This window comes from Phalacrocorax carbo, chromosome 5 (assembly GCF_963921805.1).
Source record: "Phalacrocorax carbo chromosome 5, bPhaCar2.1, whole genome shotgun sequence".
In the NCBI taxonomy this organism is placed as follows: domain Eukaryota; kingdom Metazoa; phylum Chordata; class Aves; order Suliformes; family Phalacrocoracidae; genus Phalacrocorax; species Phalacrocorax carbo.
This window is the reverse complement of record NC_087517.1, coordinates 12,573-35,962: the sequence shown is the minus strand read 5'-3', so window position 1 is coordinate 35,962 and position 23,390 is coordinate 12,573. Positions and strand designations below refer to the sequence as shown.

General features: G+C 53.2%; 1 long non-coding RNA gene across 2 annotated transcripts; it reads left to right on the top strand.

Moving 5' to 3' along the window:
* The first annotated feature begins 18,120 nt into the window (after window positions 1–18,120).
* LOC135313659 (uncharacterized) lies at window positions 18,121–23,175 on the top strand. 2 transcript variants are annotated; one of them, XR_010373205.1, is made up of 5 exons: window positions 18,121–18,257; window positions 18,347–18,395; window positions 18,518–18,610; window positions 19,520–19,568; window positions 23,059–23,175. It is a non-coding gene; the product is annotated as an uncharacterized LOC135313659 (long non-coding RNA). The 2 variants fall into 2 exon arrangements; XR_010373204.1 differs by having other exon boundaries at window positions 18,124–18,257; window positions 18,347–18,423.
* Window positions 23,176–23,390: the final 215 nt, after the last annotated feature.

The window sequence follows — 23,390 nt, the reverse complement described above, 5'->3', positions numbered from 1 at the left end:
TTTCCAGCCGCTCTTCCCCAAGCCTGTGGCATTGCATGGGGTCATTGTGACCCGAGCACAGGACCCGGCACTCAACCTTGTTAATTCTCATAGAGTTGACATCAGGCCATGGGTCCAGCCTGTCCAGATCCCTCTGCAGAGCCTTCATACCCTAAAGCAGATGAACACTCCCGCCCAACTTGGTATCATCTGCAAACTTACTGAAGGCACACTGTCCCCTCATTCAGATCATTGATATAGACATGGAACAAGACTAGCCCTAAGGTTGACCCCTGGGGAACAGCGCTCATGACCAGCCACAAATTTGGTTTAACCTCTGTCACCACTACTCTTTGGGCTCAGCCGTCCAGCTACTTTTGTACTCAAAGAGTACACCTGTCCAAGCTAGGAACCACCAGCTTCTCCAGGAGAATGCTGTGGGAGACAGTGTCAAAGGCTTTACTGAAGTACAGGTAGATAACATCCACGGCCCTTCCCTCATCCACTAGGTGGGTCACCTAGTCATAGAAGGAGACTGGGTTGGTCAGGCAGAACCTGCGGTGTCTGGGCCTGATCCCCTGGTCATCCTGTACATACCTGGTGAGCACATTGAGGGTGAACCGTTACTACCCTGGTGATAAACAGCCAGTCTACTAGAGGCCGAGGCCAAGAAGGCATCAAGTACCTCAGTCTAGTCCTCAGTGGCAGCATTCCCCACCCCGGCCCCCAGTAGAGGCTGGAGATTCTCTTTGGCTCTCTTTCTGTTAGCATATATGTAAAAGCATGTTTTGTCATCTCTAACAACAGTGGCCAGTTGAGTTCTAGCTGGGCTTTCGCCTTCCTGGTTTGCTCTCCGATTGGCATAACAAGCTCTGTGTTCTGTTCCTGACTTGCCTACCCATTCTTCAAAAGCAGTAAACTCTCCTTCCCCCGCCTGCCCCGAGCCACCGCAAAAGCTCTCTGTTCAGCCAGGCCTGTCATCTTCCTGCCTGTTTGTCTTACTGCACACAGGGACAACCTGGTTCTGCACCTTCCAGATTTCCTTCTTCCATGTCCAGCCTTCCAGGACCCCTTAGCCCTTCAGGACTTCCTCCCAAGGAAGCCTTTCAACCAGTGTCCCGAAGAGTCCAAAGCCTGCCCTCCGCAAGTCCACAGTATAGATTTTGCCAGCCCCCCTTCCTTATTTTGCCAGGCATCAGGAATTCCATCAGGGTGCAGTCGCTAGGCACAAACTGGCTTCCAACCCCCACATCTCCCACCAGTCCTTCTGCTTCTAAAGAGCAGGTCAGTCGAGGCACCTCCCCAGTAGGCTCATTTACCAGCTGCATCAGGAAGTTACCTTCCACATGCTCCATGAACCTCCTAGACAGTTTCCTCTGCTGCGTTTTCTTTCCAGCAGACATCTGGTAAGTTCAAGTGCCCCATGAGAATAAGGGGTAGCAACTGGAAGAGTTCTGCCAGCTGCCTGTAGAATTCTTCAGCTACTTCTTCATTGCAGTCAGGTGGTCTACAGCAGACCCCCAGCTGGATATCTGCCTCGTTGGCCTTTCCCCTCATCCTTACCCATAAGCCGTCAACGTCATTCTCCCAGTCATTGAGCTCTCTACAACCAAAACACTACCTAACATACAGAGCCACCCCACCACATCTCCTTCCTTGCCTAACCCTTCGTAAGAGATTAGAGCCATCCATCACAGCACTCGAATTGTACGAGGCATCCGACCACATCTGGTGAGAAACTGTACTAGGAGCAGCTAAAGTCACTTGGTTTATTAAGCCTAGAGACAGGAAGACCTCATCTCCATCTGCAGCTTCCTCACAAGGGGTGGAGGAGGCGCAGGTGCCGATCATTTTTCTCCAGTGACCAACAATAGGACCTGAGGGAACAGCAGGAGGATGGTCCAGGGGAGGTTTAGGGTGGGTATTAGGAAAAGTTTTTTCACTCAGAGCCACGGAACAGGCTCCCCAGGGAAGCAGGCACAGCGCCAAGCCTGACAATAATCAAGTAGCACTAGGGCAACACCATCAGAGGCATGGGGTGAATTTGGGGTTGTCCTGTGCAGGGAAAGGAGTTGGACTCTAATCCTCGTGGGTCCCTTCTGACCCAGAACGTTCTATGATTCTGCGATGTCTGCGACGGCAAGAAAATCAAAGCTATCCCGCTGCACAACAGCTTCTATCTCCTGCCTTACGGCATCTATGCTGCGTGCATCGGGGTAGACCTGCTCAAGGTGGGATATTGATTTCACCCTCGAGCTTGGCACGCCACCCCTAGGCTCTTCTTTAGCGAGCCTGGCTATATCCCTTTCCCTCCAAGTCTCCCTTAAAGCTGCCTCCCCGAGCCCTGCAAATTCCCAGGGAAGAATGCTTTTCCCCTTTGAGATAGCTGAACTCCTTATTCAATCCCTTTTAATTTTTTTCCAGTGGTACCCTAACCACCCTTGCGTTTATCATGTTCTTTTTGTGTATTATTATCACCTTTACTGTGGTCATTTGTTCATTTTCAGCTCTTTCCTTAGCACCATCGCTTTTAAAATTTTATGTCTGTGTTTTATTTCTATTACTATTTTTTAGTTGTTATTGTCTCTTAATCTCTTGGCTTTTAAACTTTCCTACTTTTGTCTCGTTCGCCAGTGTTACTTCTCAATTATTTTTCATAGCGCTCTCGCTTTTTACATTTCCTTTTCACGTCTGTTTTGGGTCACTGTCCTTATTGCATAAGATTGTCTTTATTTCCTAATACACACTGCTGGCTAGGCTTTCTTTCGACAGCAACCTCAGTTCTCTTTGCTGTCTTTGCAAAATTATTTCTCGTCTCTTTAGCGCCCTCGCTTTTTCCATTTTCTTTCTACCTCCCTTCTAGGTTACCGTCTCTGTTTTAATTTTAATTTTTTCTTTTATTTCCCTATAAGCCCTTCCTTTTAAAATGTTATTTATAAGTTAACTCTCATTCCTTTGGAAGTTTTAAAAAAGTTATTTCTTCTATTTCGCTAATGACCTTGCTTTTTTTTCCCACTTTCTTTCTACATTTCCATTTTACTTGACCTTTGCTATTTTAATTTTTTTTCCTCATTTCTTGAATCGTATTTGCCTCTAAAATTTTGTACAATTTTATCTGGTGCCTTTATGTTTTAGTTATTTCTTGTCCTTAGTAGCAGTACCTTTGCTTTTATAATATTTTTCTATTTTCCATCCCTATTATTAATAGTTTGCTCTAGGTTTCCCTAATCCCTGTCACTTTGTAGATTTCTTCCTTTAGCCCGTTTCCTGTGCTTATTTTGCTCTGTTTTCTTTCAAGTATATGTCTTCCCTTAACACCATCACTTCACCAGTTTTCTTCATCCATCTGTTTGCTGTCCCTGTTTTAAATTTTATCTTTATTTCCATAATCCCCCTTGCTTTCTAAACCTTTTCTATGCCAATTTTTTCTCCCTTTGCTGTCTTTTTAAAGTTATTTCTTCTCTTCCCTTAGCATCACAGCTTTTAAAATTTTCTGTCTCTTTTAGATGGCTGTCCCTATCTATTTTTGCCCTTCCTTTTCCTAATCTCTTGCTTCCTAAATGGTCTGTCTACTTTTATTCCCTTTGCTGTTTCTCAGAATTATTTATTGTCTTTCATTAGTACTGCTGCATTTTAACTTTCTTTCTGCTCCCGTTTCAGTTTCCTGTCCGTCTTTTCATTTTTCTCTTTGTTTCTCTAACATCCCGCACTTGATTTTTTTTTTCCCCCCTACATCTCCAAGTCACTTGGCCTTTGGTATTTATGTTTTTCCCTATTTCTTTACTATCAGTTTTTAACTCCTCTGCCTAATGTTATACATTGGCTGTATTAACACTTGAATAATTTATTGTCTTTTGTTAGCATTGCAGCTTTTAAAATGTCTTCTTTTACCTCATAGGCCTTTTACCTCACCATCTTAGACATTCCCCAGCAGCACATTGTTGTCGCAATCGCACCTCTCTGAGACATCTGTTCCCAAAAAAGAACAATCTTTTTCTTTTCTATGCCATCTAGGATGCCTCCCGAGACCTTCCCTGTGCTCCACAGCATTTTGGTAACATTTACTCTCCTTTTCAATCTCTTATCCCGCGAGCCTTTCGTGACTCCTCCGCTCCCAGTCACCATGTGTCCAGAGAGTCCCTTTGCGTCCCACAACCCTGTTTTAGCTCAGTAGCGGACTTTGGTCTTCCCTTGTTATCTCTGAACCCAGTCATCGGGTTTGCTTGTGCCTCAGAGCACTCTTAGCATACCATCTGCTGACTATGGTACCTCCAGCCAGTCCCCAGCTCCTGAGGAGATCTGTAATCTGGTCACACCCCTCCAGACCGTATCCTCATTTCCCAGAGCATTCTTTTGTCTCTGCGCCTCATCCAGGACCCCTCAGGGTGCCGCAACACCTACTGGCCCCTTTGAGGTTGCATTCTGCGTGCTTTTAGCTTTGCTGTGGCACTCACACCCCTCTCTCACCATCTGAAGATTTCCCGAGTCTGTATATGCTGCGCACAGCAGTCATTCTGTCCTTTCTTCCTTCTGTTTGTGCCTCCATTTGTTCCCTGGCTTTCTCACGTTGCGTTTACTGAGCTCAGATGCCCTCTGGATGTAATTGTCACATCCCCAAATATTTTTTCTGTCTCTCTGCCTTCCTCAGGACATCTTCTATCCTAGTCACAGTCCTTTCCTAGACTTCCCTCAGGCTCCCGCTCCAAGGCTCCTTTGGTGTCTTGGGCTCCCTCGGCACTCCTCTGCTCTGTTTGCTGAGTTCCCGTGAGACATCCCCTATAGCCCAGGACTCTGTTCTAGCTCAGAAGGGCACTTTGCCCCCCTCTTTACCCTCCAGTTCTATTCCTGAGTCAGTATCTGTTACCCCGATCCCCATTTTGTTTTCTCAATTCTTTGCCGCCCCCCTGTTCCAGCTCCCCCGAGGATATCTGTTAGTTTGGTGAATTCCCTTTTGAGCTTCCTGCATTCTCACCACTGCTTTAGTTTCTCTGATCCATTAGAAACTATTCCTATCCCTGTGACAACGCCTCTTGTTCTGCCAGAACCTTTCCTAAAGCCATCTTTGTACTCTGCAGTAATTAATTTGTTTTCTGTCTTATTGTATGTTTCTCTTTGGTATCTGGTACCCCAAAAAAGTCTACAGGTGGCTCTGATCTTCTCTTGAGATTCTTGGAGAATAAATAGCCTGGATCTATTTTTAGCAACACACGCCTCAATGAGTTTTTATTGCACTTCCCCATTTATTCTTTATTTAGCTGCTTATATGCTCATTAGCACGCTTCATATAACTTTTGATACCATTCCTGTATTTCCCTTTTGTAATTTTTGTCCTTTGAGACTGCTATCAGTCTCTTAAGGAAATCAGTCAGAGTGTCAAAATTACTCTGAATTATCAGTGATTTATAGAAAATAATTTCATTTGAACCAGAGATTTAATTCACTTTGCCATTCAGTCATATCTAGACTGTAGCTCTGCTAGTATGTAGATAGTATGTGTGGTTTTGCTAGAAGTGAACCATAACTGTATAACTCTTCTGTTTTACAGAAAAGTAAAACATACAACTAATGGTCATAATAGTGTTGTTATAATCCAGGAGCTGCTCTTCTATATAAATTAGTAAGACATGGTTTTTCCCTGTATACATCCCAGGAAAATGAAATGTAATTTCTTACCTGGCCACATTGCTGATGCAATACACGTAGGTGAAGAAAAACAAATGGTAGTACAATTGCAGTAGGAACCACTCTTTTTGTCTTCTTCCATGCTGTAAACATAAAGCACTTGAGAAAACTCCCTGCTGCTCCTTCAGCTGCCTTTATACCCTGTGGTGGTTCACCCCTCCCCTTTCCCAGGTGATTGTGGGAAGGGTGGTGGGCAGGGCCCGGGGTATATGAGCCACAGCCTCTGGTGAGGGAGCTCACTTCCCTCCTGCATTTCTTCAGTGAGGGTGCTTTGGTGTTCCTGCACTGAATTGTAATTTTTGAGTTGTTTAAATATTTTGGATAGGGATGTATTGATATTTAAAGAAATGCAGATGTTTGTGGGAGGTAAGGCTTTTAGAACTCGATAAGGGTTGGTGGCATTTAAATTTGAAAGATCATTTGTGTCTAAACTTATATGTTTTTCCTTATATAATACTGTATTGGAGGTTCAGGTGTGGTAAGATGGCTTGATAGTATGTTGTTCTGTTATTTTTTTCTTTTTAGTTTTCAGTATGTTTCTTTTTATTATTGGAATCCTCAACTTTATTGAATCTTAAAATTATTTTCATAAACTCTCTTGTGTAATCTGGAAGGTGTTGACGTTAACTGTTAAGGGTATTGATAAGATGTGGTAGGGGTTAGGGTGAGTGTTCTGTATGCTTTTACGTATGGGAATTTATATACGCTGTTTCTTTACGGAAAGAAGAGCGATACAAGTGGATAGTTAATATCCATAGACTTCTGTAAAACCCTGTGTAGCCTTGTGCAGAGGCAATAGCCAAAAGCAATGGGAAAGGTCAGTAACTTCAGTAGTATTTTGTAGATGTTAAGGGGATGACTGTAGCTGGTAGCTGGAGTGCTAGCTGAGAGTACATCCTAACGGTCTTCAGGTTTGTACGTGTATAGGGTGTAATGCTTGAGTTAATGTGTGTCTCTTAACAGCAGGTGGTAGTTGGGCTCTACATGGTATTCCTACATGTGAGCAAGACCTATGGATCAGTTAAGCTATTGCTGTGCATCCAGGTGACTTCCACCATGTCCTTTTTTTCCAGAGGCAGAGAAGGAGTTGTTCAGGGTGACTGAGGAAAGCTGGGGAAATGCTGTAAGAAGGTAGGCCAGTGTGTGGTATATAGAAGGAAGATGTGACTGACGGCTGAATGAGTCTGCAGTGTGTTTTGGGGGGTTAGAAGGCAGTAAGGAATGAGCCAAGTGTGAGCTGGACACAGGAGGGGAGTGGATCAAGGTGAGATGTGATTGGTGTGCTGAAGTAGCGGTTCTTTCTGAGGTGTTGTGTTGATAGCGAAGGTAAAAGTGACCTGTGTTACTTGTGTGTTACAGGTGATGGGTGAGCCTCAAAGTGGCAGCTGGAACTGTCAGAGGCTGGGCAGGCAAGCTGTCAAAGAAAAGATGTGTGAGAACGGGATTCGGCATGGGTAGGTTGCTGTTCTGGGTAATATCGTAGCATGTGTCTTCTTCCTTAACTTTTTGCACATGCTCCATGTAGGTTTTGTGGGAGAGACACAGTGTGGTGATGAGACCTCAGCAAAGGCTACGGTGAGCGGTGACGGGTGGGCTGCAGTGTAGCGATTCGTCCTGAGGTGTCGCGTTGCAGGTGGTTGTGAGCAACATGCGTTTGGCTCTTGCAGGTGGTGGGCGAGCCTCAAGATGGCAACCGGATCTGATGGAGGCCAGGCAGGCGAGCTGTCGAGGAAAAGGTGCGTGTGTCTGAGATGGGGGGGGTTGGTGCGGGTATCCCGAGACTCCCGCAGCACCTGAGCGGGTCCTTTTTTGCTTGGGTTCTTGCAGGTGCCGCACGCAGGCTTCAGAGGGGAGACGCCGCATGCCGACGAGAGGTCCGAGAGGTGAGGGGGTTGAAGGCCAGGCTGTTGTTTGAGAGCAAGGTGTCGTACGGCCACTCAATTGAAGTGTTTGTCTCTGGTTTTGCAGGTTGTGTGCCGGCTGCCCTTGGGCCTGGGTGCGCGTTTGAGGTGAGCTGGGTCGCAGAAGAGAGGGGCGTGGGGCTGGTGTGGTTCGTTCTGCCTTTTTTGGCAGAGCGATGGTAACTTTGTGTATCCTGTGGTATCTCTAGGGGCCGCAGGGGATGGCATTCGTCCTCATCAGGGTGCGCGGAGCAGCCGGGTGCGCGTGAGGTGGGGGACGTTGCGGGGTAGGTCCTTGTTGAGTGATGGGATGCTGACTGACAGGGTGGTGTGTGTATTTTTGTTGTTTTTGTTTAGATGATGAAAAGGCACCTGGCACTTGGAGGACCGATGCAGTGGGCTGACTGTGCGCTTGTTCTTCTGAAGGATGGGTGGACCGGGACTCTGGGCCCCTTGAAAGCTAAGTTGAGGCAACGGTGCTGAGGAAGGGGTTGCGGGAGGGAGGGGTTTTAAAGATGGCGCAGCGGAGCGGGCTGTCCGGGAAGCGGTCCCCTTTGAGAGCAGGGAAAAGGAGCAGGTTCCTCTTCATTGTGACAGGAACATGTGCCGGGCAGGGCGGTTCCAGGCTGTGTGTGTTATTGTGCAGCGTGTGTGTTTTGTGTTGGGTGTCTCCAACCTTCCTCGGGCCTCGGTTGTTCTCTTTGTTCTTTAGGAGCCAGGCAGGTGCCTCGGCAGCGTTACTAGGGCCCGGCGAGGCCCTAGTCGTGGGCTCGGCGCCCATCGGGCGCTTCTCTTTTGGCATCGCAAGCTTCAGGCGTGGATCGTTCTGGCGTCTCGGACGGTCGTCTTGGGCGTCGTCGTTCCCGGCCGCGTGAGCGGCACCGCTCTGTCGCTGTGAGTTTTTTGGGACTGGCATGTCTTCCTTGCATCCTTAGGCGGTTAGGTCTTGAAGCTGGGCTGGTTGCGCGTCTGTTGTCTCGGTTGTGAGAGGAAGCTCTTGTCACGGGCCACGAAGCTGTCGGCGTTCCCTGGTGTTGCCGTAGGGCCTGCCGACGTCACCGTCGGGGTCCCGCAGGCGGTCTTGCCGAACAGGGGTTTCCGTCTGGGTGTCGTCGCTCTCTCCGAGAGCTGCCTCTCATCCTTCGGGGTGCATTGCTTGTAGCGTTGTTCTGCGTTTGTCTTGGAGCCGCCCTGCCTGGGGATGTAGAGTCAGGGCAAGGTGGGTGGTGCTGGCATCTAGGGATGCGCCCAGGCTTTAGGCGGGGGGGTGGAGGGGGGGAAGGAATTTTGTTGCCGTCTTGGATCGACTGGCTGTTGTTGGTGGGTGAGGGAAGTAATTCCTGTTGGGTTTTGTGGGCCCCCAGGCAACAACCGTAGGTGTCTGGGGGAGGGAGCTAGAGTCTTAGCTGAGCAGGTAGCATGTCAAGGGTGTTCCGCCTTGTCTGTGCACTGGGCTTAATGTTTGATGTATTGCGCTCATGTTTAAGAGCCGCCCTGGTTGGGCTCTCAAAGGGTGTTCCTACATGTGATCGAGACCTGTGTCGTGGTTCAGCTGTCGCCGTGCATGCGGGTGACTTGTTTGGTATTGGTTTGGCAGGTGCCGAGGGAGGAGTCGTGCAGGGTGATGGAGGACGGCGCTGTCAGCAGGTGAGTTGGTGTGTGGTGTATCTAGAGGGAAGATGTGGCTGTCGGCTCTATGAGCCCGTTACGGTATTTTTCTCTGGGCGCGTGCGAGGAGCCGAGCGGAATATGGGCACCGGGGGGGAATTGCACAGGGTGAGCGGTGACGGGTGGGCTGCAGTGTAGTGATTCGTCCTGAGGTGTCGCGTTGCAGGTGGTTGTGAGCAACATGCGTTTGGCTCTTGCAGGTGGTGGGCGAGCCTCAAGATGGCAACCGGATCTGATGGAGGCCAGGCAGGCAAGCTGTCGAGGAAAAGGTGCGTGTGTCTGAGAAGGGGGGGGTTGGTGCGGGTATCCCGGGACTCCCGCAGCACCTGAGCGGGTCCTTTTTTGCTTGGGTTCTTGCAGGTGCCGCACGCAGGCTTCAGAGGGGAGATGCCGCATGCCGACGAGAGGTCCGAGAGGTGAGGGGGTTGAAGGCCAGGCTGTTGTTTGAGAGCAAGGTGTTGTACGGCCACTCAATTGAAGTGTTTGTCTCTGGTTTTGCAGGTTGTGCGCCGGCTGCCCTTGGGCCTGGATGCGCGTTTGAGGTGAGCTGGGTCGCAGAAGAGAGGGGCGTGGGGCTGCTGTGGTTCGCTCTTCCTTTTTTGGCAGAGCGATGGTAACTTTGTGTATCCTGTGGTATCTCTAGGGGCCGCAGGGGATGGCGTTCGTCCTCATCAGGGTGCGCGGAGCAGCCGGGTGCGCGTGAGGTGGGGGACGTTGCGGGGTAGGTCCTTGTTGAGTGATGGGATGCTGACTGACAGGGTGGTGTGTGTATTTTTGTTGTTTTTGTTTAGATGATGAAAAGGCACCTGGCACTTGGAGGACCGATGCAGTGGGCTGACTGTGCGCTTGTTCTTCTGAAGGATGGGTGGACCGGGACTCTGGGCCCCTTGAAAGCTAAGTTGAGGCAACGGTGCTGAGGAAGGGGTTGCGGGAGGGAGGGGTTTTAAAGATGGCGCAGCGGAGCGGGCTGTCCGGGAAGCGGTCCCCTTTGAGAGCAGGGAAAAGGAGCAGGTTCCTCTTCATTGTGACAGGAACATGTGCCGGGCAGGGCGGTTCCAGGCTGTGTGTGTTATTGTGCAGCGTGTGTGTTTTGTGTTGGGTGTCTCCAACCTTCCTCGGGCCTCGGTTGTTCTCTTTGTTCTTTAGGAGCCAGGCAGGTGCCTCGGCAGCGTTACTAGGGCCCGGCGAGGCCCTAGTCGTGGGCTCGGCGCCCATCGGGCGCTTCTCTTTTGGCGTCGCAAGCTTCAGGCGTGGATCGTTCTGGCGTCTCGGACGGTCGTCTTGGGCGTCGTCGTTCCCGGCCGCGTGAGCGGCACCGCTCTGTCGCTGTGAGTTTTTTGGGACTGGCATGTCTTCCTTGCATCCTTAGGCGGTTAGGTCTTGAAGCTGGGCTGGTTGCGCGTCTGTTGTCTCGGTTGTGAGAGGAAGCTCTTGTCACGGGCCACGAAGCTGTCGGCGTTCCCTGGTGTTGCCGTAGGGCCTGCCGACGTCACCGTCGGGGTCCCGCAGGCGGTCTTGCCGAACAGGGGTTTCCGTCTGGGTGTCGTCGCTCTCTCCGAGAGCTGCCTCTCATCCTTCGGGGTGCATTGCTTGTAGCGTTGTTCTGCGTTTGTCTTGGAGCCGCCCTGCCCGGGGATGTAGAGTCAGGGCAAGGTGGGTGGTGCTGGCACCTAGGGATGCGCCCAGGCTTTAGGCGGGGGGGTGGAGGGGGGGAAGGAATTTTGTTGCCGTCTTGGATCGACTGGCTGTTGTTGGTGGGTGAGGGAAGTAATTCCTGTTGGGTTTTGTGGGCCCCCAGGCAACAACCGTAGGTGTCTGGGGGAGGGAGCTAGAGTCTTAGCTGAGCAGGTAGCATGTCAAGGGTGTTCCGCCTTGTCTGTGCACTGGGCTTAATGTTTGATGTATTGCGCTCATGTTTAAGAGCCGCCCTAGTTGGGCTCTCAAAGGGTGTTCCTACATGTGATCGAGACCTGTGTCGTGGTTCAGCTGTCGCCGTGCATGCAGGTGACTTGTTTGGTATTGGTTTGGCAGGTGCCGAGGGAGGAGTCGTGCAGGGTGATGGAGGGCGGCGCTGTCAGCAGGTGAGTTGGTGTGTGGTGTATCTAGAGGGAAGATGTGGCTGTCGGCTCTATGAGCCCGTTACGGTATTTTTCTCTGGGCGCGTGCGAGGAGCCGAGCGGAATATGGGCACCGGGGGGGAATTGCACAGGGTGAGCGGTGACGGGTGGGCTGCAGTGTAGCGATTCGTCCTGAGGTGTCGCGTTGCAGGTGGTTGTGAGCAACATGCGTTTGGCTCTTGCAGGTGGTGGGCGAGCCTCAAGATGGCAACCGGATCTGACGGAGGCCAGGCAGGCGAGCTGTCGAGGAAAAGGTGCGTGTGTCTGAGATGGGGGGGGTTGGTGCGGGTATCCCGAGACTCCCGCAGCACCTGAGCGGGTCCTTTTTTGCTTGGGTTCTTGCAGGTGCCGCACGCAGGCTTCAGAGGGGAGATGCCGCATGCCGACGAGAGGTCCGAGAGGTGAGGGGGTTGAAGGCCAGGCTGTTGTTTGAGAGCAAGGTGTTGTACGGCCACTCAATTGAAGTGTTTGTCTCTGGTTTTGCAGGTTGTGCGCCAGCTGCCCTTGGGCCTGGATGCGCGTTTGAGGTGAGCTGGGTCGCAGAAGAGAGGGGCGTGGGGCTGCTGTGGTTCGCTCTTCCTTTTTTGGCAGAGCGATGGTAACTTTGTGTATCCTGTGGTATCTCTAGGGGCCGCAGGGGATGGCGTTCGTCCTCGTCCGGAATGGGCGCGGAGCAGCTGGGTGCGCGTGAGGTGGGGGACGTTGCGGGGTAGGTCCTTGTTGAGTGATGGGATGCTGACTGACAGGGTGGTGTGTGTATTTTTGTTGTTTTTGTTTAGATGATGAAAAGGCACCTGGCACTTGGAGGACCGATGCAGTGGGCTGACTGTGCGCTTGTTCTTCTGAAGGATGGGTGGACCGGGACTCTGGGCCCCTTGAAAGCTAAGTTGAGGCAACGGTGCTGAGGAAGGGGTTGCGGGAGGGAGGGGTTTTAAAGATGGCGCAGCGGAGCGGGCTGTCCGGGAAGCGGTCCCCTTTGAGAGCAGGGAAAAGGAGCAGGTTCCTCTTCATTGTGACAGGAACATGTGCCGGGCAGGGCGGTTCCAGGCTGTGTGTGTTATTGTGCAGCGTGTGTGTTTTGTGTTGGGTGTCTCCAACCTTCCTCGGGCCTCGGTTGTTCTCTTTGTTCTTTAGGAGCCAGGCAGGTGCCTCGGCAGCGTTACTAGGGCCCGGCGAGGCCCTAGTCGTGGGCTCGGCGCCCATCGGGCGCTTCTCTTTTGGCATCGCAAGCTTCAGGCGTGGATCGTTCTGGCGTCTCGGACGGTCGTCTTGGGCGTCGTCGTTCCCGGCCGCGTGAGCGGCACCGCTCTGTCGCTGTGAGTTTTTTGGGACTGGCATGTCTTCCTTGCATCCTTAGGCGGTTAGGTCTTGAAGCTGGGCTGGTTGCGCGTCTGTTGTCTCGGTTGTGAGAGGAAGCTCTTGTCACGGGCCACGAAGCTGTCGGCGTTCCCTGGTGTTGCCGTAGGGCCTGCCGACGTCACCGTCGGGGTCCCGCAGGCGGTCTTGCCGAACAGGGGTTTCCGTCTGGGTGTCGTCGCTCTCTCCGAGAGCTGCCTCTCATCCTTCGGGGTGCATTGCTTGTAGCGTTGTTCTGCGTTTGTCTTGGAGCCGCCCTGCCCGGGGATGTAGAGTCAGGGCAAGGTGGGTGGTGCTGGCACCTAGGGATGCGCCCAGGCTTTAGGCGGGGGGGTGGAGGGGGGGAAGGAATTTTGTTGCCGTCTTGGATCGACTGGCTGTTGTTGGTGGGTGAGGGAAGTAATTCCTGTTGGGTTTTGTGGGCCCCCAGGCAACAACCGTAGGTGTCTGGGGGAGGGAGCTAGAGTCTTAGCTGAGCAGGTAGCATGTCAAGGGTGTTCCGCCTTGTCTGTGCACTGGGCTTAATGTTTGATGTATTGTGCTCATGTTTAAGAGCCGCCCTAGTTGGGCTCTCAAAGGGTGTTCCTACATGTGATCGAGACCTGTGTCGTGGTTCAGCTGTCGCCGTGCATGCGGGTGACTTGTTTGGTATTGGTTTGGCAGGTGCCGAGGGAGGAGTCGTGCAGGGTGATGGAGGGCGGCGCTGTCAGCAGGTGAGTTGGTGTGTGGTGTATCTAGAGGGAAGATGTGGCTGTCGGCTCTATGAGCCCGTTACGGTATTTTTCTCTGGGCGCGTGCGAGGAGCCGAGCGGAATATGGGCACCGGGGGGGAATTGCACAGGGTGAGCGGTGACGGGTGGGCTGCAGTGTAGCGATTCGTCCTGAGGTGTCGCGTTGCAGGTGGTTGTGAGCAACATGCGTTTGGCTCTTGCAGGTGGTGGGCGAGCCTCAAGATGGCAACCGGATCTGATGGAGGCCAGGCAGGCGAGCTGTCGAGGAAAAGGTGCGTGTGTCTGAGATGGGGGGGGTTGGTGCGGGTATCCCGAGACTCCCGCAGCACCTGAGCGGGTCCTTTTTTGCTTGGGTTCTTGCAGGTGCCGCACGCAGGCTTCAGAGGGGAGATGCCGCATGCCGACGAGAGGTCCGAGAGGTGAGGGGGTTGAAGGCCAGGCTGTTGTTTGAGAGCAAGGTGTTGTACGGCCACTCAATTGAAGTGTTTGTCTCTGGTTTTGCAGGTTGTGCGCCAGCTGCCCTTGGGCCTGGATGCGCGTTTGAGGTGAGCTGGGTCGCAGAAGAGAGGGGCGTGGGGCTGCTGTGGTTCGCTCTTCCTTTTTTGGCAGAGCGATGGTAACTTTGTGTATCCTGTGGTATCTCTAGGGGCCGCAGGGGATGGCGTTCGTCCTCGTCCGGAATGGGCGCGGAGCAGCTGGGTGCGCGTGAGGTGGGGGACGTTGCGGGGTAGGTCCTTGTTGAGTGATGGGATGCTGACTGACAGGGTGGTGTGTGTATTTTTGTTGTTTTTGTTTAGATGATGAAAAGGCACCTGGCACTTGGAGGACCGATGCAGTGGGCTGACTGTGCGCTTGTTCTTCTGAAGGATGGGTGGACCGGGACTCTGGGCCCCTTGAAAGCTAAGTTGAGGCAACGGTGCTGAGGAAGGGGTTGCGGGAGGGAGGGGTTTTAAAGATGGCGCAGCGGAGCGGGCTGTCCGGGAAGCGGTCCCCTTTGAGAGCAGGGAAAAGGAGCAGGTTCCTCTTCATTGTGACAGGAACATGTGCCGGGCAGGGCGGTTCCAGGCTGTGTGTGTTATTGTGCAGCGTGTGTGTTTTGTGTTGGGTGTCTCCAACCTTCCTCGGGCCTCGGTTGTTCTCTTTGTTCTTTAGGAGCCAGGCAGGTGCCTCGGCAGCGTTACTAGGGCCCGGCGAGGCCCTAGTCGTGGGCTCGGCGCCCATCGGGCGCTTCTCTTTTGGCGTCGCAAGCTTCCGGCGTGGATCGTTCTGGCGTCTCGGACGGTCGTCTTGGGCGTCGTCGTTCCCGGCCGCGTGAGCGGCACCGCTCTGTCGCTGTGAGTTTTTTGGGACTGGCATGTCTTCCTTGCATCCTTAGGCGGTTAGGTCTTGAAGCTGGGCTGGTTGCGCGTCTGTTGTCTCGGTTGTGAGAGGAAGCTCTTGTCATGGGCCACGAAGCTGTCGGCGTTCCCTGGTGTTGCCGTAGGGCCTGCCGACGTCACCGTCGGGGTCCCGCAGGCGGTCTTGCCGAACAGGGGTTTCCGTCTGGGTGTCGTCGCTCTCTCCGAGAGCTGCCTCTCATCCTTCGGAGTGCATTGCTTGTAGCGTTCTGCGTAGCGTTGTTCTGCGTTTGTCTTGGAGCCGCCCTGCCCGGGGATGTAGAGTCAGGGCAAGGTGGGTGGTGCTGGCACCTAGGGATGCGCCCAGGCTTTAGGCGGGGGGGTGGAGGGGGGGGAAGGAATTTTGTTGCCGTCTTGGATCGACTGTCTGTCGTCGGCGGGTGAGGGAAGTAATTCCTGTTGGGTTTTGTGGGCCCCCAGGGAACAACTGTAGGTGTCTGGGGGAGGGAGCTAGAGTCTTAGCTGAGCAGGTAGCATGTCAAGGGTGTTCCGCCTTGTCTGTGTGCTGGGCTTAATGTTTGATGTATTGTGCTCATGTTTAAGAGCCGCCCTAGTTGGGCTCTCAAGGGGTGTTCCTACATGCGATCGAGACCTGTGTCGTGGTTCAGCTGTCGCCGTGCATGCGGGTGACTTGTTTGGTATTGGTTTGGCAGGTGCCGAGGGAGGAGTCGTGCAGGGTGATGGAGGACGGCGCTGTCAGCAGGTGAGTTGGTGTGCAGTGTATCTAGAGGGAAGATGTGGCTGTTGGCTCTATGAGCCCATTAAGATGTTTTTCTTTGGGCGCGTGCGAGGAGCTGAGCGGAATCTGGGCACCGGGGGGGAATTGCACAGGGTGAGCGGTGACGGGTGGGCTAAAGCGTGGCGATTAGTCCTGAGGTGTCGCGTTGCAGGTGGTTGTGAACAACATGCGTTTGGCTCTTGCAGGTGGTGGGCGAGCCTCAAGATGGCAACCGGATCTGATGGAGGCCAGGCAGGCGAGCTGTCGAGGAAAAGGTGCGTGTGTCTGAGATGGGGGGGGTTGGTGCGGGTATCCCGAGACTCCCGCAGCACCCGAGCGGGTCCTTTTTTCGCCTGGGTTCCTGCAGGTGCCGCACGCAGGCTTCAGAGGGGAGATGCCGCATGCCGACGAGAGGTCCGAGAGGTGAGGGGGTTGAAGGCCAGGCTGTTGTTTGAGAGCAAGGTGTGGTACGGCCACTCAATTGAAGTGTTTGTCTTTGGCGTTGCAGGTTGTGCGCCGGCTGCCCTTGGGCCTGGATGCGCGTTTGAGGTGAGCTGGGTCGCAGAAGAGAGGGGCGTGGGGCTGGTGTGGTTCGTTCTTCCTTTTTTGGCAGAGCGATGGTAACTTTGTGTATCCTGTGGTATCTCTAGGGGCCGCAGGGGATGGCGTTCGTCCTCGTCCGGAATGGGCACGGAGCAGCCGGGTGCGCGGAGCAGCTGGGCGCATCTGAGGTAGACGGATGCAGCGGCCTTGGTCTTTGTAGAGCGATGGGATGCTGACTGACAGGGCTGTTGTGTGGGGCTTGTGATTGTTTTTATTTTTCAGATGACGAAGAGGCAGCTGGTGACTGGAGGAGTGACGTGTGCTTGTCCTTCAGAAGGAAGGGAAGAGGGAGACTCTGGGCCCCTTGAAAGCTAAGTTGAGGCAACGGTGCCGGGGAAGGGTTTGGGGGAGCGAGGGCGGCACGGTTGGCTGTGGCAGGAAGGGGTTTTAAAGAGAGCGTAGGGGAGAGGGTTGTCTAGGAAGCGGTCCCCTTTGAGCAGGGGAATGGAGCGGGTTCCTCTGAAAGATGACGGCAGCGTGCCCCGGGCAGGGCAGTTCCAGGCTGTGCATGTCGTTGTGTAGCGCGTCTGTGTGTTTGGTGTTGGGTGCGTTTGACCTTCCTCGGGTCTCGGTTGTTCTTTGTTCCGTAGGATCGAGGCGGGTGCCGCGGCAGCGTTACTAGGGCCCGGCAAGGCCCTAGTCGTGGGCACGGCGCCCATCGGGCGCTTCTCTTTTGGCGTCGCAAGCTTCCGGCGTGGATCGTTTTGGCGTCTCGGGTGGTTCTGGCCGGTGGTCTTGTGCCGGGCCGTTCCCGGCCGCGTGAGCGGCTCTGTTCGCTAGCTGTCGCTTTTAGGGACTGGCACTTCTTCCTTGCGTCTTCAGGGGCTGAGGTCTTGAAGGCGGGCTGCTTGCGCATCCATCTCATCAGTTTTGAGAGGAAGCGCTTGTCCCCGCCCATGAAGGTCTCGTCGTTTTCTGGCGTGGCGCTAGGAGCACGCTAGGGTTCTGCGCGTGCTCTTCCCGGATGGAGGTTTTCTGTACGTGCGTCGTCGGTCTCGCCGAGTGACTCGGCTTGTTTTTTGAGGCGTGTTGTTGTTGGCGTTCCGTGTAGGGTTCGTCTGTGGTTGTGGTGTCTTGGCTTGGAGCCACCCTGCCCGGGGGTGTCGAGTCAGGGCAAGGTGGCACGGGAGCGATGAGAGGCTATGGCTTATGTGTCAAAGTGCCTTGCTTCTTTGGGGGAAAAGATGTGTGGCCCTTTTAGATAGAGCGGCCGTTGTCAGTGGGTGAGAAGAATTCCCACGGTGTTTTGTGGCCTCCCAGGGGATGACGGTAGCTGTCTGGGAGAGGGAGCTCCTGCTTCAGCGGAGCAGAGAGCATCTCAGGGGCGTTCCGGCTTGGATGTGGGTCGGGCGTAATGTTTGGTTTACGGTGTTTAGATGGCAGAGCAGGCCTAGCTGGGCTCTCGATGGGCTTGCTACCTGGGAACAAGGTCTGTGGAATGGCTAAGCTACTGCTGTTCATTGAGGGGACTTGTTTGATATTTTTGCAGATGCCGAGGGAGGAGTCGTGCAGGGCGACGGAGGAGGGCCGAGGATAGCGCTGTAAGCAGGTGAGTTGGTGTGTGGTGTATGTAGAAGGAATTGGTGACTGATGGCTCTGTGAGTGCAACATGGCAATAATATTTGAGGGTGCATGTGGTGGGCCAAGCGGGATCCGGGCACCGGAGGGGAACTGCACAGGGTGAGCAATGTTAGGTGCGCTGAAGTAGCGATGTGTCTCTTTGGGGCTTTGCAGTTAGTCATGAATAACCCCTGTTTGGGTCTTGCAGGTGGTGGTCAAGCTTGAACGTGGCAGTTGGATCTGATGGCGTCCAGGCAGGTGAGCTGGTGAGGAAAAGGTGCAAGTCTTAGACGGGGATTGGTGTGGGTAGCTTGACAGTTCTGCAGCTTTTCAGCAGGTGCCTTTCTGCTTGGATTTTTGCAGGTGCCGCAATCAGCCATCAGAGGGGAGACGACGCATGGCGACGAGAGGTCCGAGATAGTGAGGCGATTGCGGTCAGGGCGGCGGTTCCGTACCAAGGTGTTGTGTGGCAAGCGGGTTGAAGCGTTTCTGTTTGGTTTTTTAGATTGTGTGTGGCTGCCCTTGGGACTGGATGTGCGTTTGAGGTGAGCTGGGTCGCAGGGAGGAGGGGCGTGGGGCTGGGGAGATCTTCCTTTGGAAGTGCAGTGGTAACATGGTCTCCTGGTATCCCTAGGGGCCACAAGGGAGGACAACAGTGTGAGTTGGGCACGGCCACAGAGCAAGTGAGCAGAGCAGCTGGGCGCATCTGAGGTAGACGGATGCAGCGGCCTTGGTCTTTGTAGAGCGATGGGATGCTGACTGACAGGGCTGTTGTGTGGGGCTTGTGATAGTTTTTATTTTTCAGATGACGAAGAGGCAGCTGGTGACTGGAGGAGTGACGTGTGCTTGTCCTTCAGAAGGAAGGGAAGAGGGAGACTCTGGGCCCCTTGAAAGCTAAGTTGAGGCAACGGTGCCGGGGAAGGGTTTGGGGGAGCGAGGGCGGCACGGTTGGCTGTGGCAGGAAGGGGTTTTAAAGAGAGCGTAGGGGAGAGGGTTGTCTAGGAAGCGGTCCCCTTTGAGCAGGGGAATGGAGCGGGTTCCTCTGAAAGATGACGGCAGCGTGCCCCGGGCAGGGCGGTTCCAGGCTGTGCATGTCGTTGTGTAGCGCGTCTGTGTGTTTGGTGTTGGGTGCGTTTGACCTTCCTCGGGTCTCGGTTGTTCTTTGTTCCGTAGGATCGAGGCGGGTGCCTCGGCAGCGTTACTAGGGCCCGGCGAGGCCCTAGTCGTGAGCACGGCGCCCATCGGGCGCTTCTCTTTTGGCGTCGCAAGCTTCCGGCGTGGATCGTTTTGGCGTCTCGGGTGGTTCTGGCCGGTGGTCTTGTGCCGCGCTGTTCCCGGCCGCGTGAGCGGCTCTATTCGCTAGCTGTCGCTTTTAGGGACTGGCACTTCTTCCTTGCGTCTTCAGGGGCTGAGGTCTTGAAGGCGGGCTGCTTGCGCATCCATCTCGTCAGTTTTGAGAGGAAGCGCTTGTCCCCGCCCACGAAGGTCTCGTCGTTTTCTGGCGTGGCGCTAGGAGCACGCTAGGGTTCTGCGCGTGCTCTTCCCGGATGGAGGTTTTCTGTACGTGCGTCGTCGGTCTCGCCGAGTGACTCGGCTTGTTTTTTGAGGCGTGTTGTTGTTGGCGTTCCGTGTAGGGTTCGTCTGTGGTTGTGGTGTCTTGGCTTGGAGCTGCCCTGCCCGGGGGTGTCGAGTCAGGGCAAGGTGGCAAAGGAGCGATGAGGTGAACTGGGTTGCAGAGAAGAGGGGCGTGCAGCTGGTGATTTTTTTTAGGAACTGCAATGGCAACTCTATGTGCTTTTATCTCTAGGGGACGCAAAGGATGGTGACCGTCCAAGTCCAGCACGGGTAAGGAGCAGGTGAGAGGAGAAGCCAGGTGCATGTGAGGTGGGGGATGTTGCGGGGTAGGTCCTCGTGGAGCGATGTGGTGGTGACAACGCTATCGAGTGTGGATTGTCGTGGGGTTTTTTTATAGGTGAAGGCATATATGTTCCTCCCTTTGGTAACCATCATCTTTGGGTGCCTGCACGCTACTCAATTTCCTCCGACACTTGTACGGCTGAATGCACATACTGTTGTATCGGTGTATGTATATGCCTGCACAGATTCCTCCAGCTCTTGTTTGTTGGAACATATCTATGTAGTTTCTATCGTGCAGTTCTTTATCGTTGTGTATCTGTATAGCTGTCCTGTGTGACTCATGTGGCTGAGTGCGTGTACCTAGGCAGATACCTCCGCTGTCTTGTACGGTTGCACATATGTAGTGCTTGTTGTACCCTGTTTGCCTGTTGTAGTCGAGTGAACGTCCATAGTTAATCTACCACTGCGGCGTGGCGGAAGTATCTGCCCGTGTACATCACTGCTGCGTGTGATCGATTAGAGCCGGTGTGGTATCGTCGGATGTACATTCACGCATCCTTGCGTAGTGAGGTTGAGTGAATGCGGAAGTCAATATTGGCTGCCTGTGTTCTATGGGTGAATGTATTTTGAAATGAATCAGGGACACGGGTAGCAACATGTATTTTGTAGAAACCGTCTTTGATAACGTTGTGCAGTGTGGGGTGTTCACGGTGTTTTGAGGGTTGGGTTTGGTGGTGGTAACCAACAGCAAGCTTTTTCCACAGGATTAAAAAAAAAATTAGAATAAAAAAACCCCAGCTGGGGGATTTTTTTTTTTTCTCCCCCGGCTGGGGTTTTTTTTCCCCGGTCCCGGCCGCTCTGCGAGGCGACGTTCATCGCCAACGTTTGGGCAGAGGTCAGGCTCTGGGACGGGGTTTTGGCAGGCAGGGCAATTTTTTGAGGCGCCTGGGAGCGGAGTTCCCAGGGAGCGCCGGAGGAGCAGGGTGACAGGTGGTGGACCGGCTCGGTGGAGAGGAAGGAGCGATAGACACGGTGGGCGGATGAGCGGTCTGTTGGAAGCCTTTGTGAGGTTGCCGGGTTGAATGCGTGCTTCGGTAGGGTTGTGAGGCTTGGCGGTACGGGGTTTTTGCAGGCAGGGCCCTATTTTGAGGCCCTGGGTTGTGTGGGTGAATGTAGGTATGGGACTACGTGCGTCCCTGGTATGTTGCAGTCCTTTGCATCTACCTCCTTTGATAGGGTTGTGCGGCGTGGGGTGTTCACGGTGTTTTGAGGGTTTGGTTTGGTGGTGGTAGCTAACAGCAAACTTCTTCCACAGGATTAAAAAAAAAAAATTAGAATAAAAAAACCCCAGCTGGGGGATTTTTTTTTTTTCTCCCCCGGCTGGGGTTTTTTTTCCCCGGTCCCGGCCACTCTGCGAGGCGATGTTCATCGCCAACGTTTGGGCAGAGGTCAGGCTCTGGGACGGGGTTTTGGCAGGCAGGGCAATTTTTTGAGGCGCCTGGGAGCGGAGTTCCCAGGGAGCGCCGGAGGAGCAGGGTGACAGGTGGTGGACCGGCTCGGTGGAGAGGAAGGAGCGATAGACACGGTGGGCGGATGAGCGGTCTGTTGGAAGCCTTTGTGAGGTTGCCGGGTTGAATGCGTGCTTCGGTAGGGTTGTGAGGCTTGGCGGTACGGGGTTTTTGCAGGCAGGGCCCTTTTTTGAGGCCCTGGGTTGTGTGGGTGAATGTAGGTATGGGACTACGTGCGTCCCTGGTATGTTGCAGTCCTTTGCATCTACCTCCTTTGATAGGGTTGTGCGGCGTGGGGTGTTCACGGTGTTTTGAGGGTTTGGTTTGGTGGTGGTAGCTAACAGCAAACTTCTTCCACAGGATTAAAAAAAAAAAATTAGAATAAAAAAACCCCAGCTGGGGGATTTTTTTTTTTTCTCCCCCGGCTGGGGTTTTTTTTCCCCGGTCCCGGCCACTCTGCGAGGCGACGTTCATCGCCAACGTTTGGGCAGAGGTCAGGCTCTGGGACGGGGTTTTGGCAGGCAGGGCAATTTTTTGAGGCGCCTGGGAGCGGAGTTCCCAGGGAGCGCCAGAGGAGCAGGGTGACAGGTGGTGGACCGGCTCGGTGGAGAGGAAGGAGCGATAGACACGGTGGGCGGATGAGCGGTCTGTTGGAAGCCTTTGTGAGGTTGCCGGGTTGAATGTGTGTGTCAGTAGAGCTCTGATGTTTGGTGTTGTGGGGTGTTGTTGGAGATGTTCTTGTCGGGCTGAGATGCAGTCTTTGAAGAGGCTTAGAGATGGGGGATTTCTGAATCTGGGTTTTGTCTTCCATGGCCGGTGCTGGTTTCCTGAAGTGTTTATAGGCATTCTACAGCCAGTGTGTCAGGCAATGTGTAATAGGCACGTTTGGGTGGCTGTCCCGCTAGGCATAGGGTTTTGTGTGCTGTCTGGGTGTCTGGCAGTGAAGGGGTGACGTTGGGATGTACAATACGATAGGTCTGGCTCGGTGTGGATGAAATTGCATACAGTGGGTTTTGGGTACGGGGAGTTGGAGTAGGTGGCCATCGTTTAGGTGGGGCAGCTTGAGAACGATGCGGGTTTACTGTCATTGCGTATGCCTAGGGTGTAGGGAAGTACCTTTGGTGTGGTTAGTGTATGTTATAAGGATGCCAGTTTGTCTGTCATAGGGGCGTTGAAGTCTAAGGTCCGCAGAGATGCGAGGAGGCATGCTCTCAGACGATCGGTAGTATGCATCACAGAGGCAGTGTGGATTGGAAGAGGAAAAGGTATATTAGCAGAGCAGTAAGCGGACTACATAAGGAGAGCGAGCTTTGTGCCTAAGGTAACAGGGTCTGAGGCTCAGTTGGTAAGTGCTTGCTAGGAGCCTAAAGGAGTTACAGTTCTAGTATAATTAGAGGACTATTGAGTAAGAGGTGACCCAATTAGTAGGGATGGGAAGTATCGGACTTAGGGAGGTAATGTTATCCTTGCAGGAGAAGGGAATTATAGCAATGAGAGGAGACAGGTACCGCTCAGTAGACGAATGAAGAGTAGAAATGGATTTATCCAGGGGGAAAAAGGGGTTTAAGCGTAGGAGATGTTGTCCAGTGCGGTGATGGTATTAGTAACAGCAAATAACTGCACGGGCCTAAGCGCTACCGCTCGGCCTCAGAGCAAGGACGAGATTGAAGCGTGGATGTAGAGATGCATACAAGCACGTAGAGGTGTTGCTGCAAAGCTAGGTAAGGAACGACTCGATGCATAAGGGTAACGATGAAGCTGGTATTGGAGGGAGAGGAGCGAGGCCGGCCCAGTAAATGTAGTAGTAGGTATCGTAAGTTGTGGAAACACATATGTTGTTTACATGCAGCGAGGGCAGTTAGGTGTGGGGAGGCAGGGCACTTTGTTACCATATTCTTAGAATGGGAAACCTCAATGTGGTGTAGTAATGGAAATGAAGGCCATTAGGAGTTGTGCGTATCACACCTCCGTTACATTGCAGGTGGAGAGGTCGTAGAGGAATGCAACAGGTGGAAAAGCATGCTTTATGTCTGGTGTTTCCCAAAACCAGAGGCATAATAAAGGAGCCTTACTAATACAATAATAAAGTAAATGAAAACACATGTCTCATTGTTTTATTCAGGCCTCCTGTGTGTTATTTGTGGGTGGGGTGTAATTTCCAGTGGGTGGGATTTAATGACAGGGCTCTATGTAGCCCTTAAACTCTATGGGAGGTAATTAAAGGAAAAAAGCAGCAGTAGGGAATGGCTTTTGGCTCTTTGAGTAAATAAAAAAACTTAAATGTTATCATGGATAATAAAAATTTACTCCCAG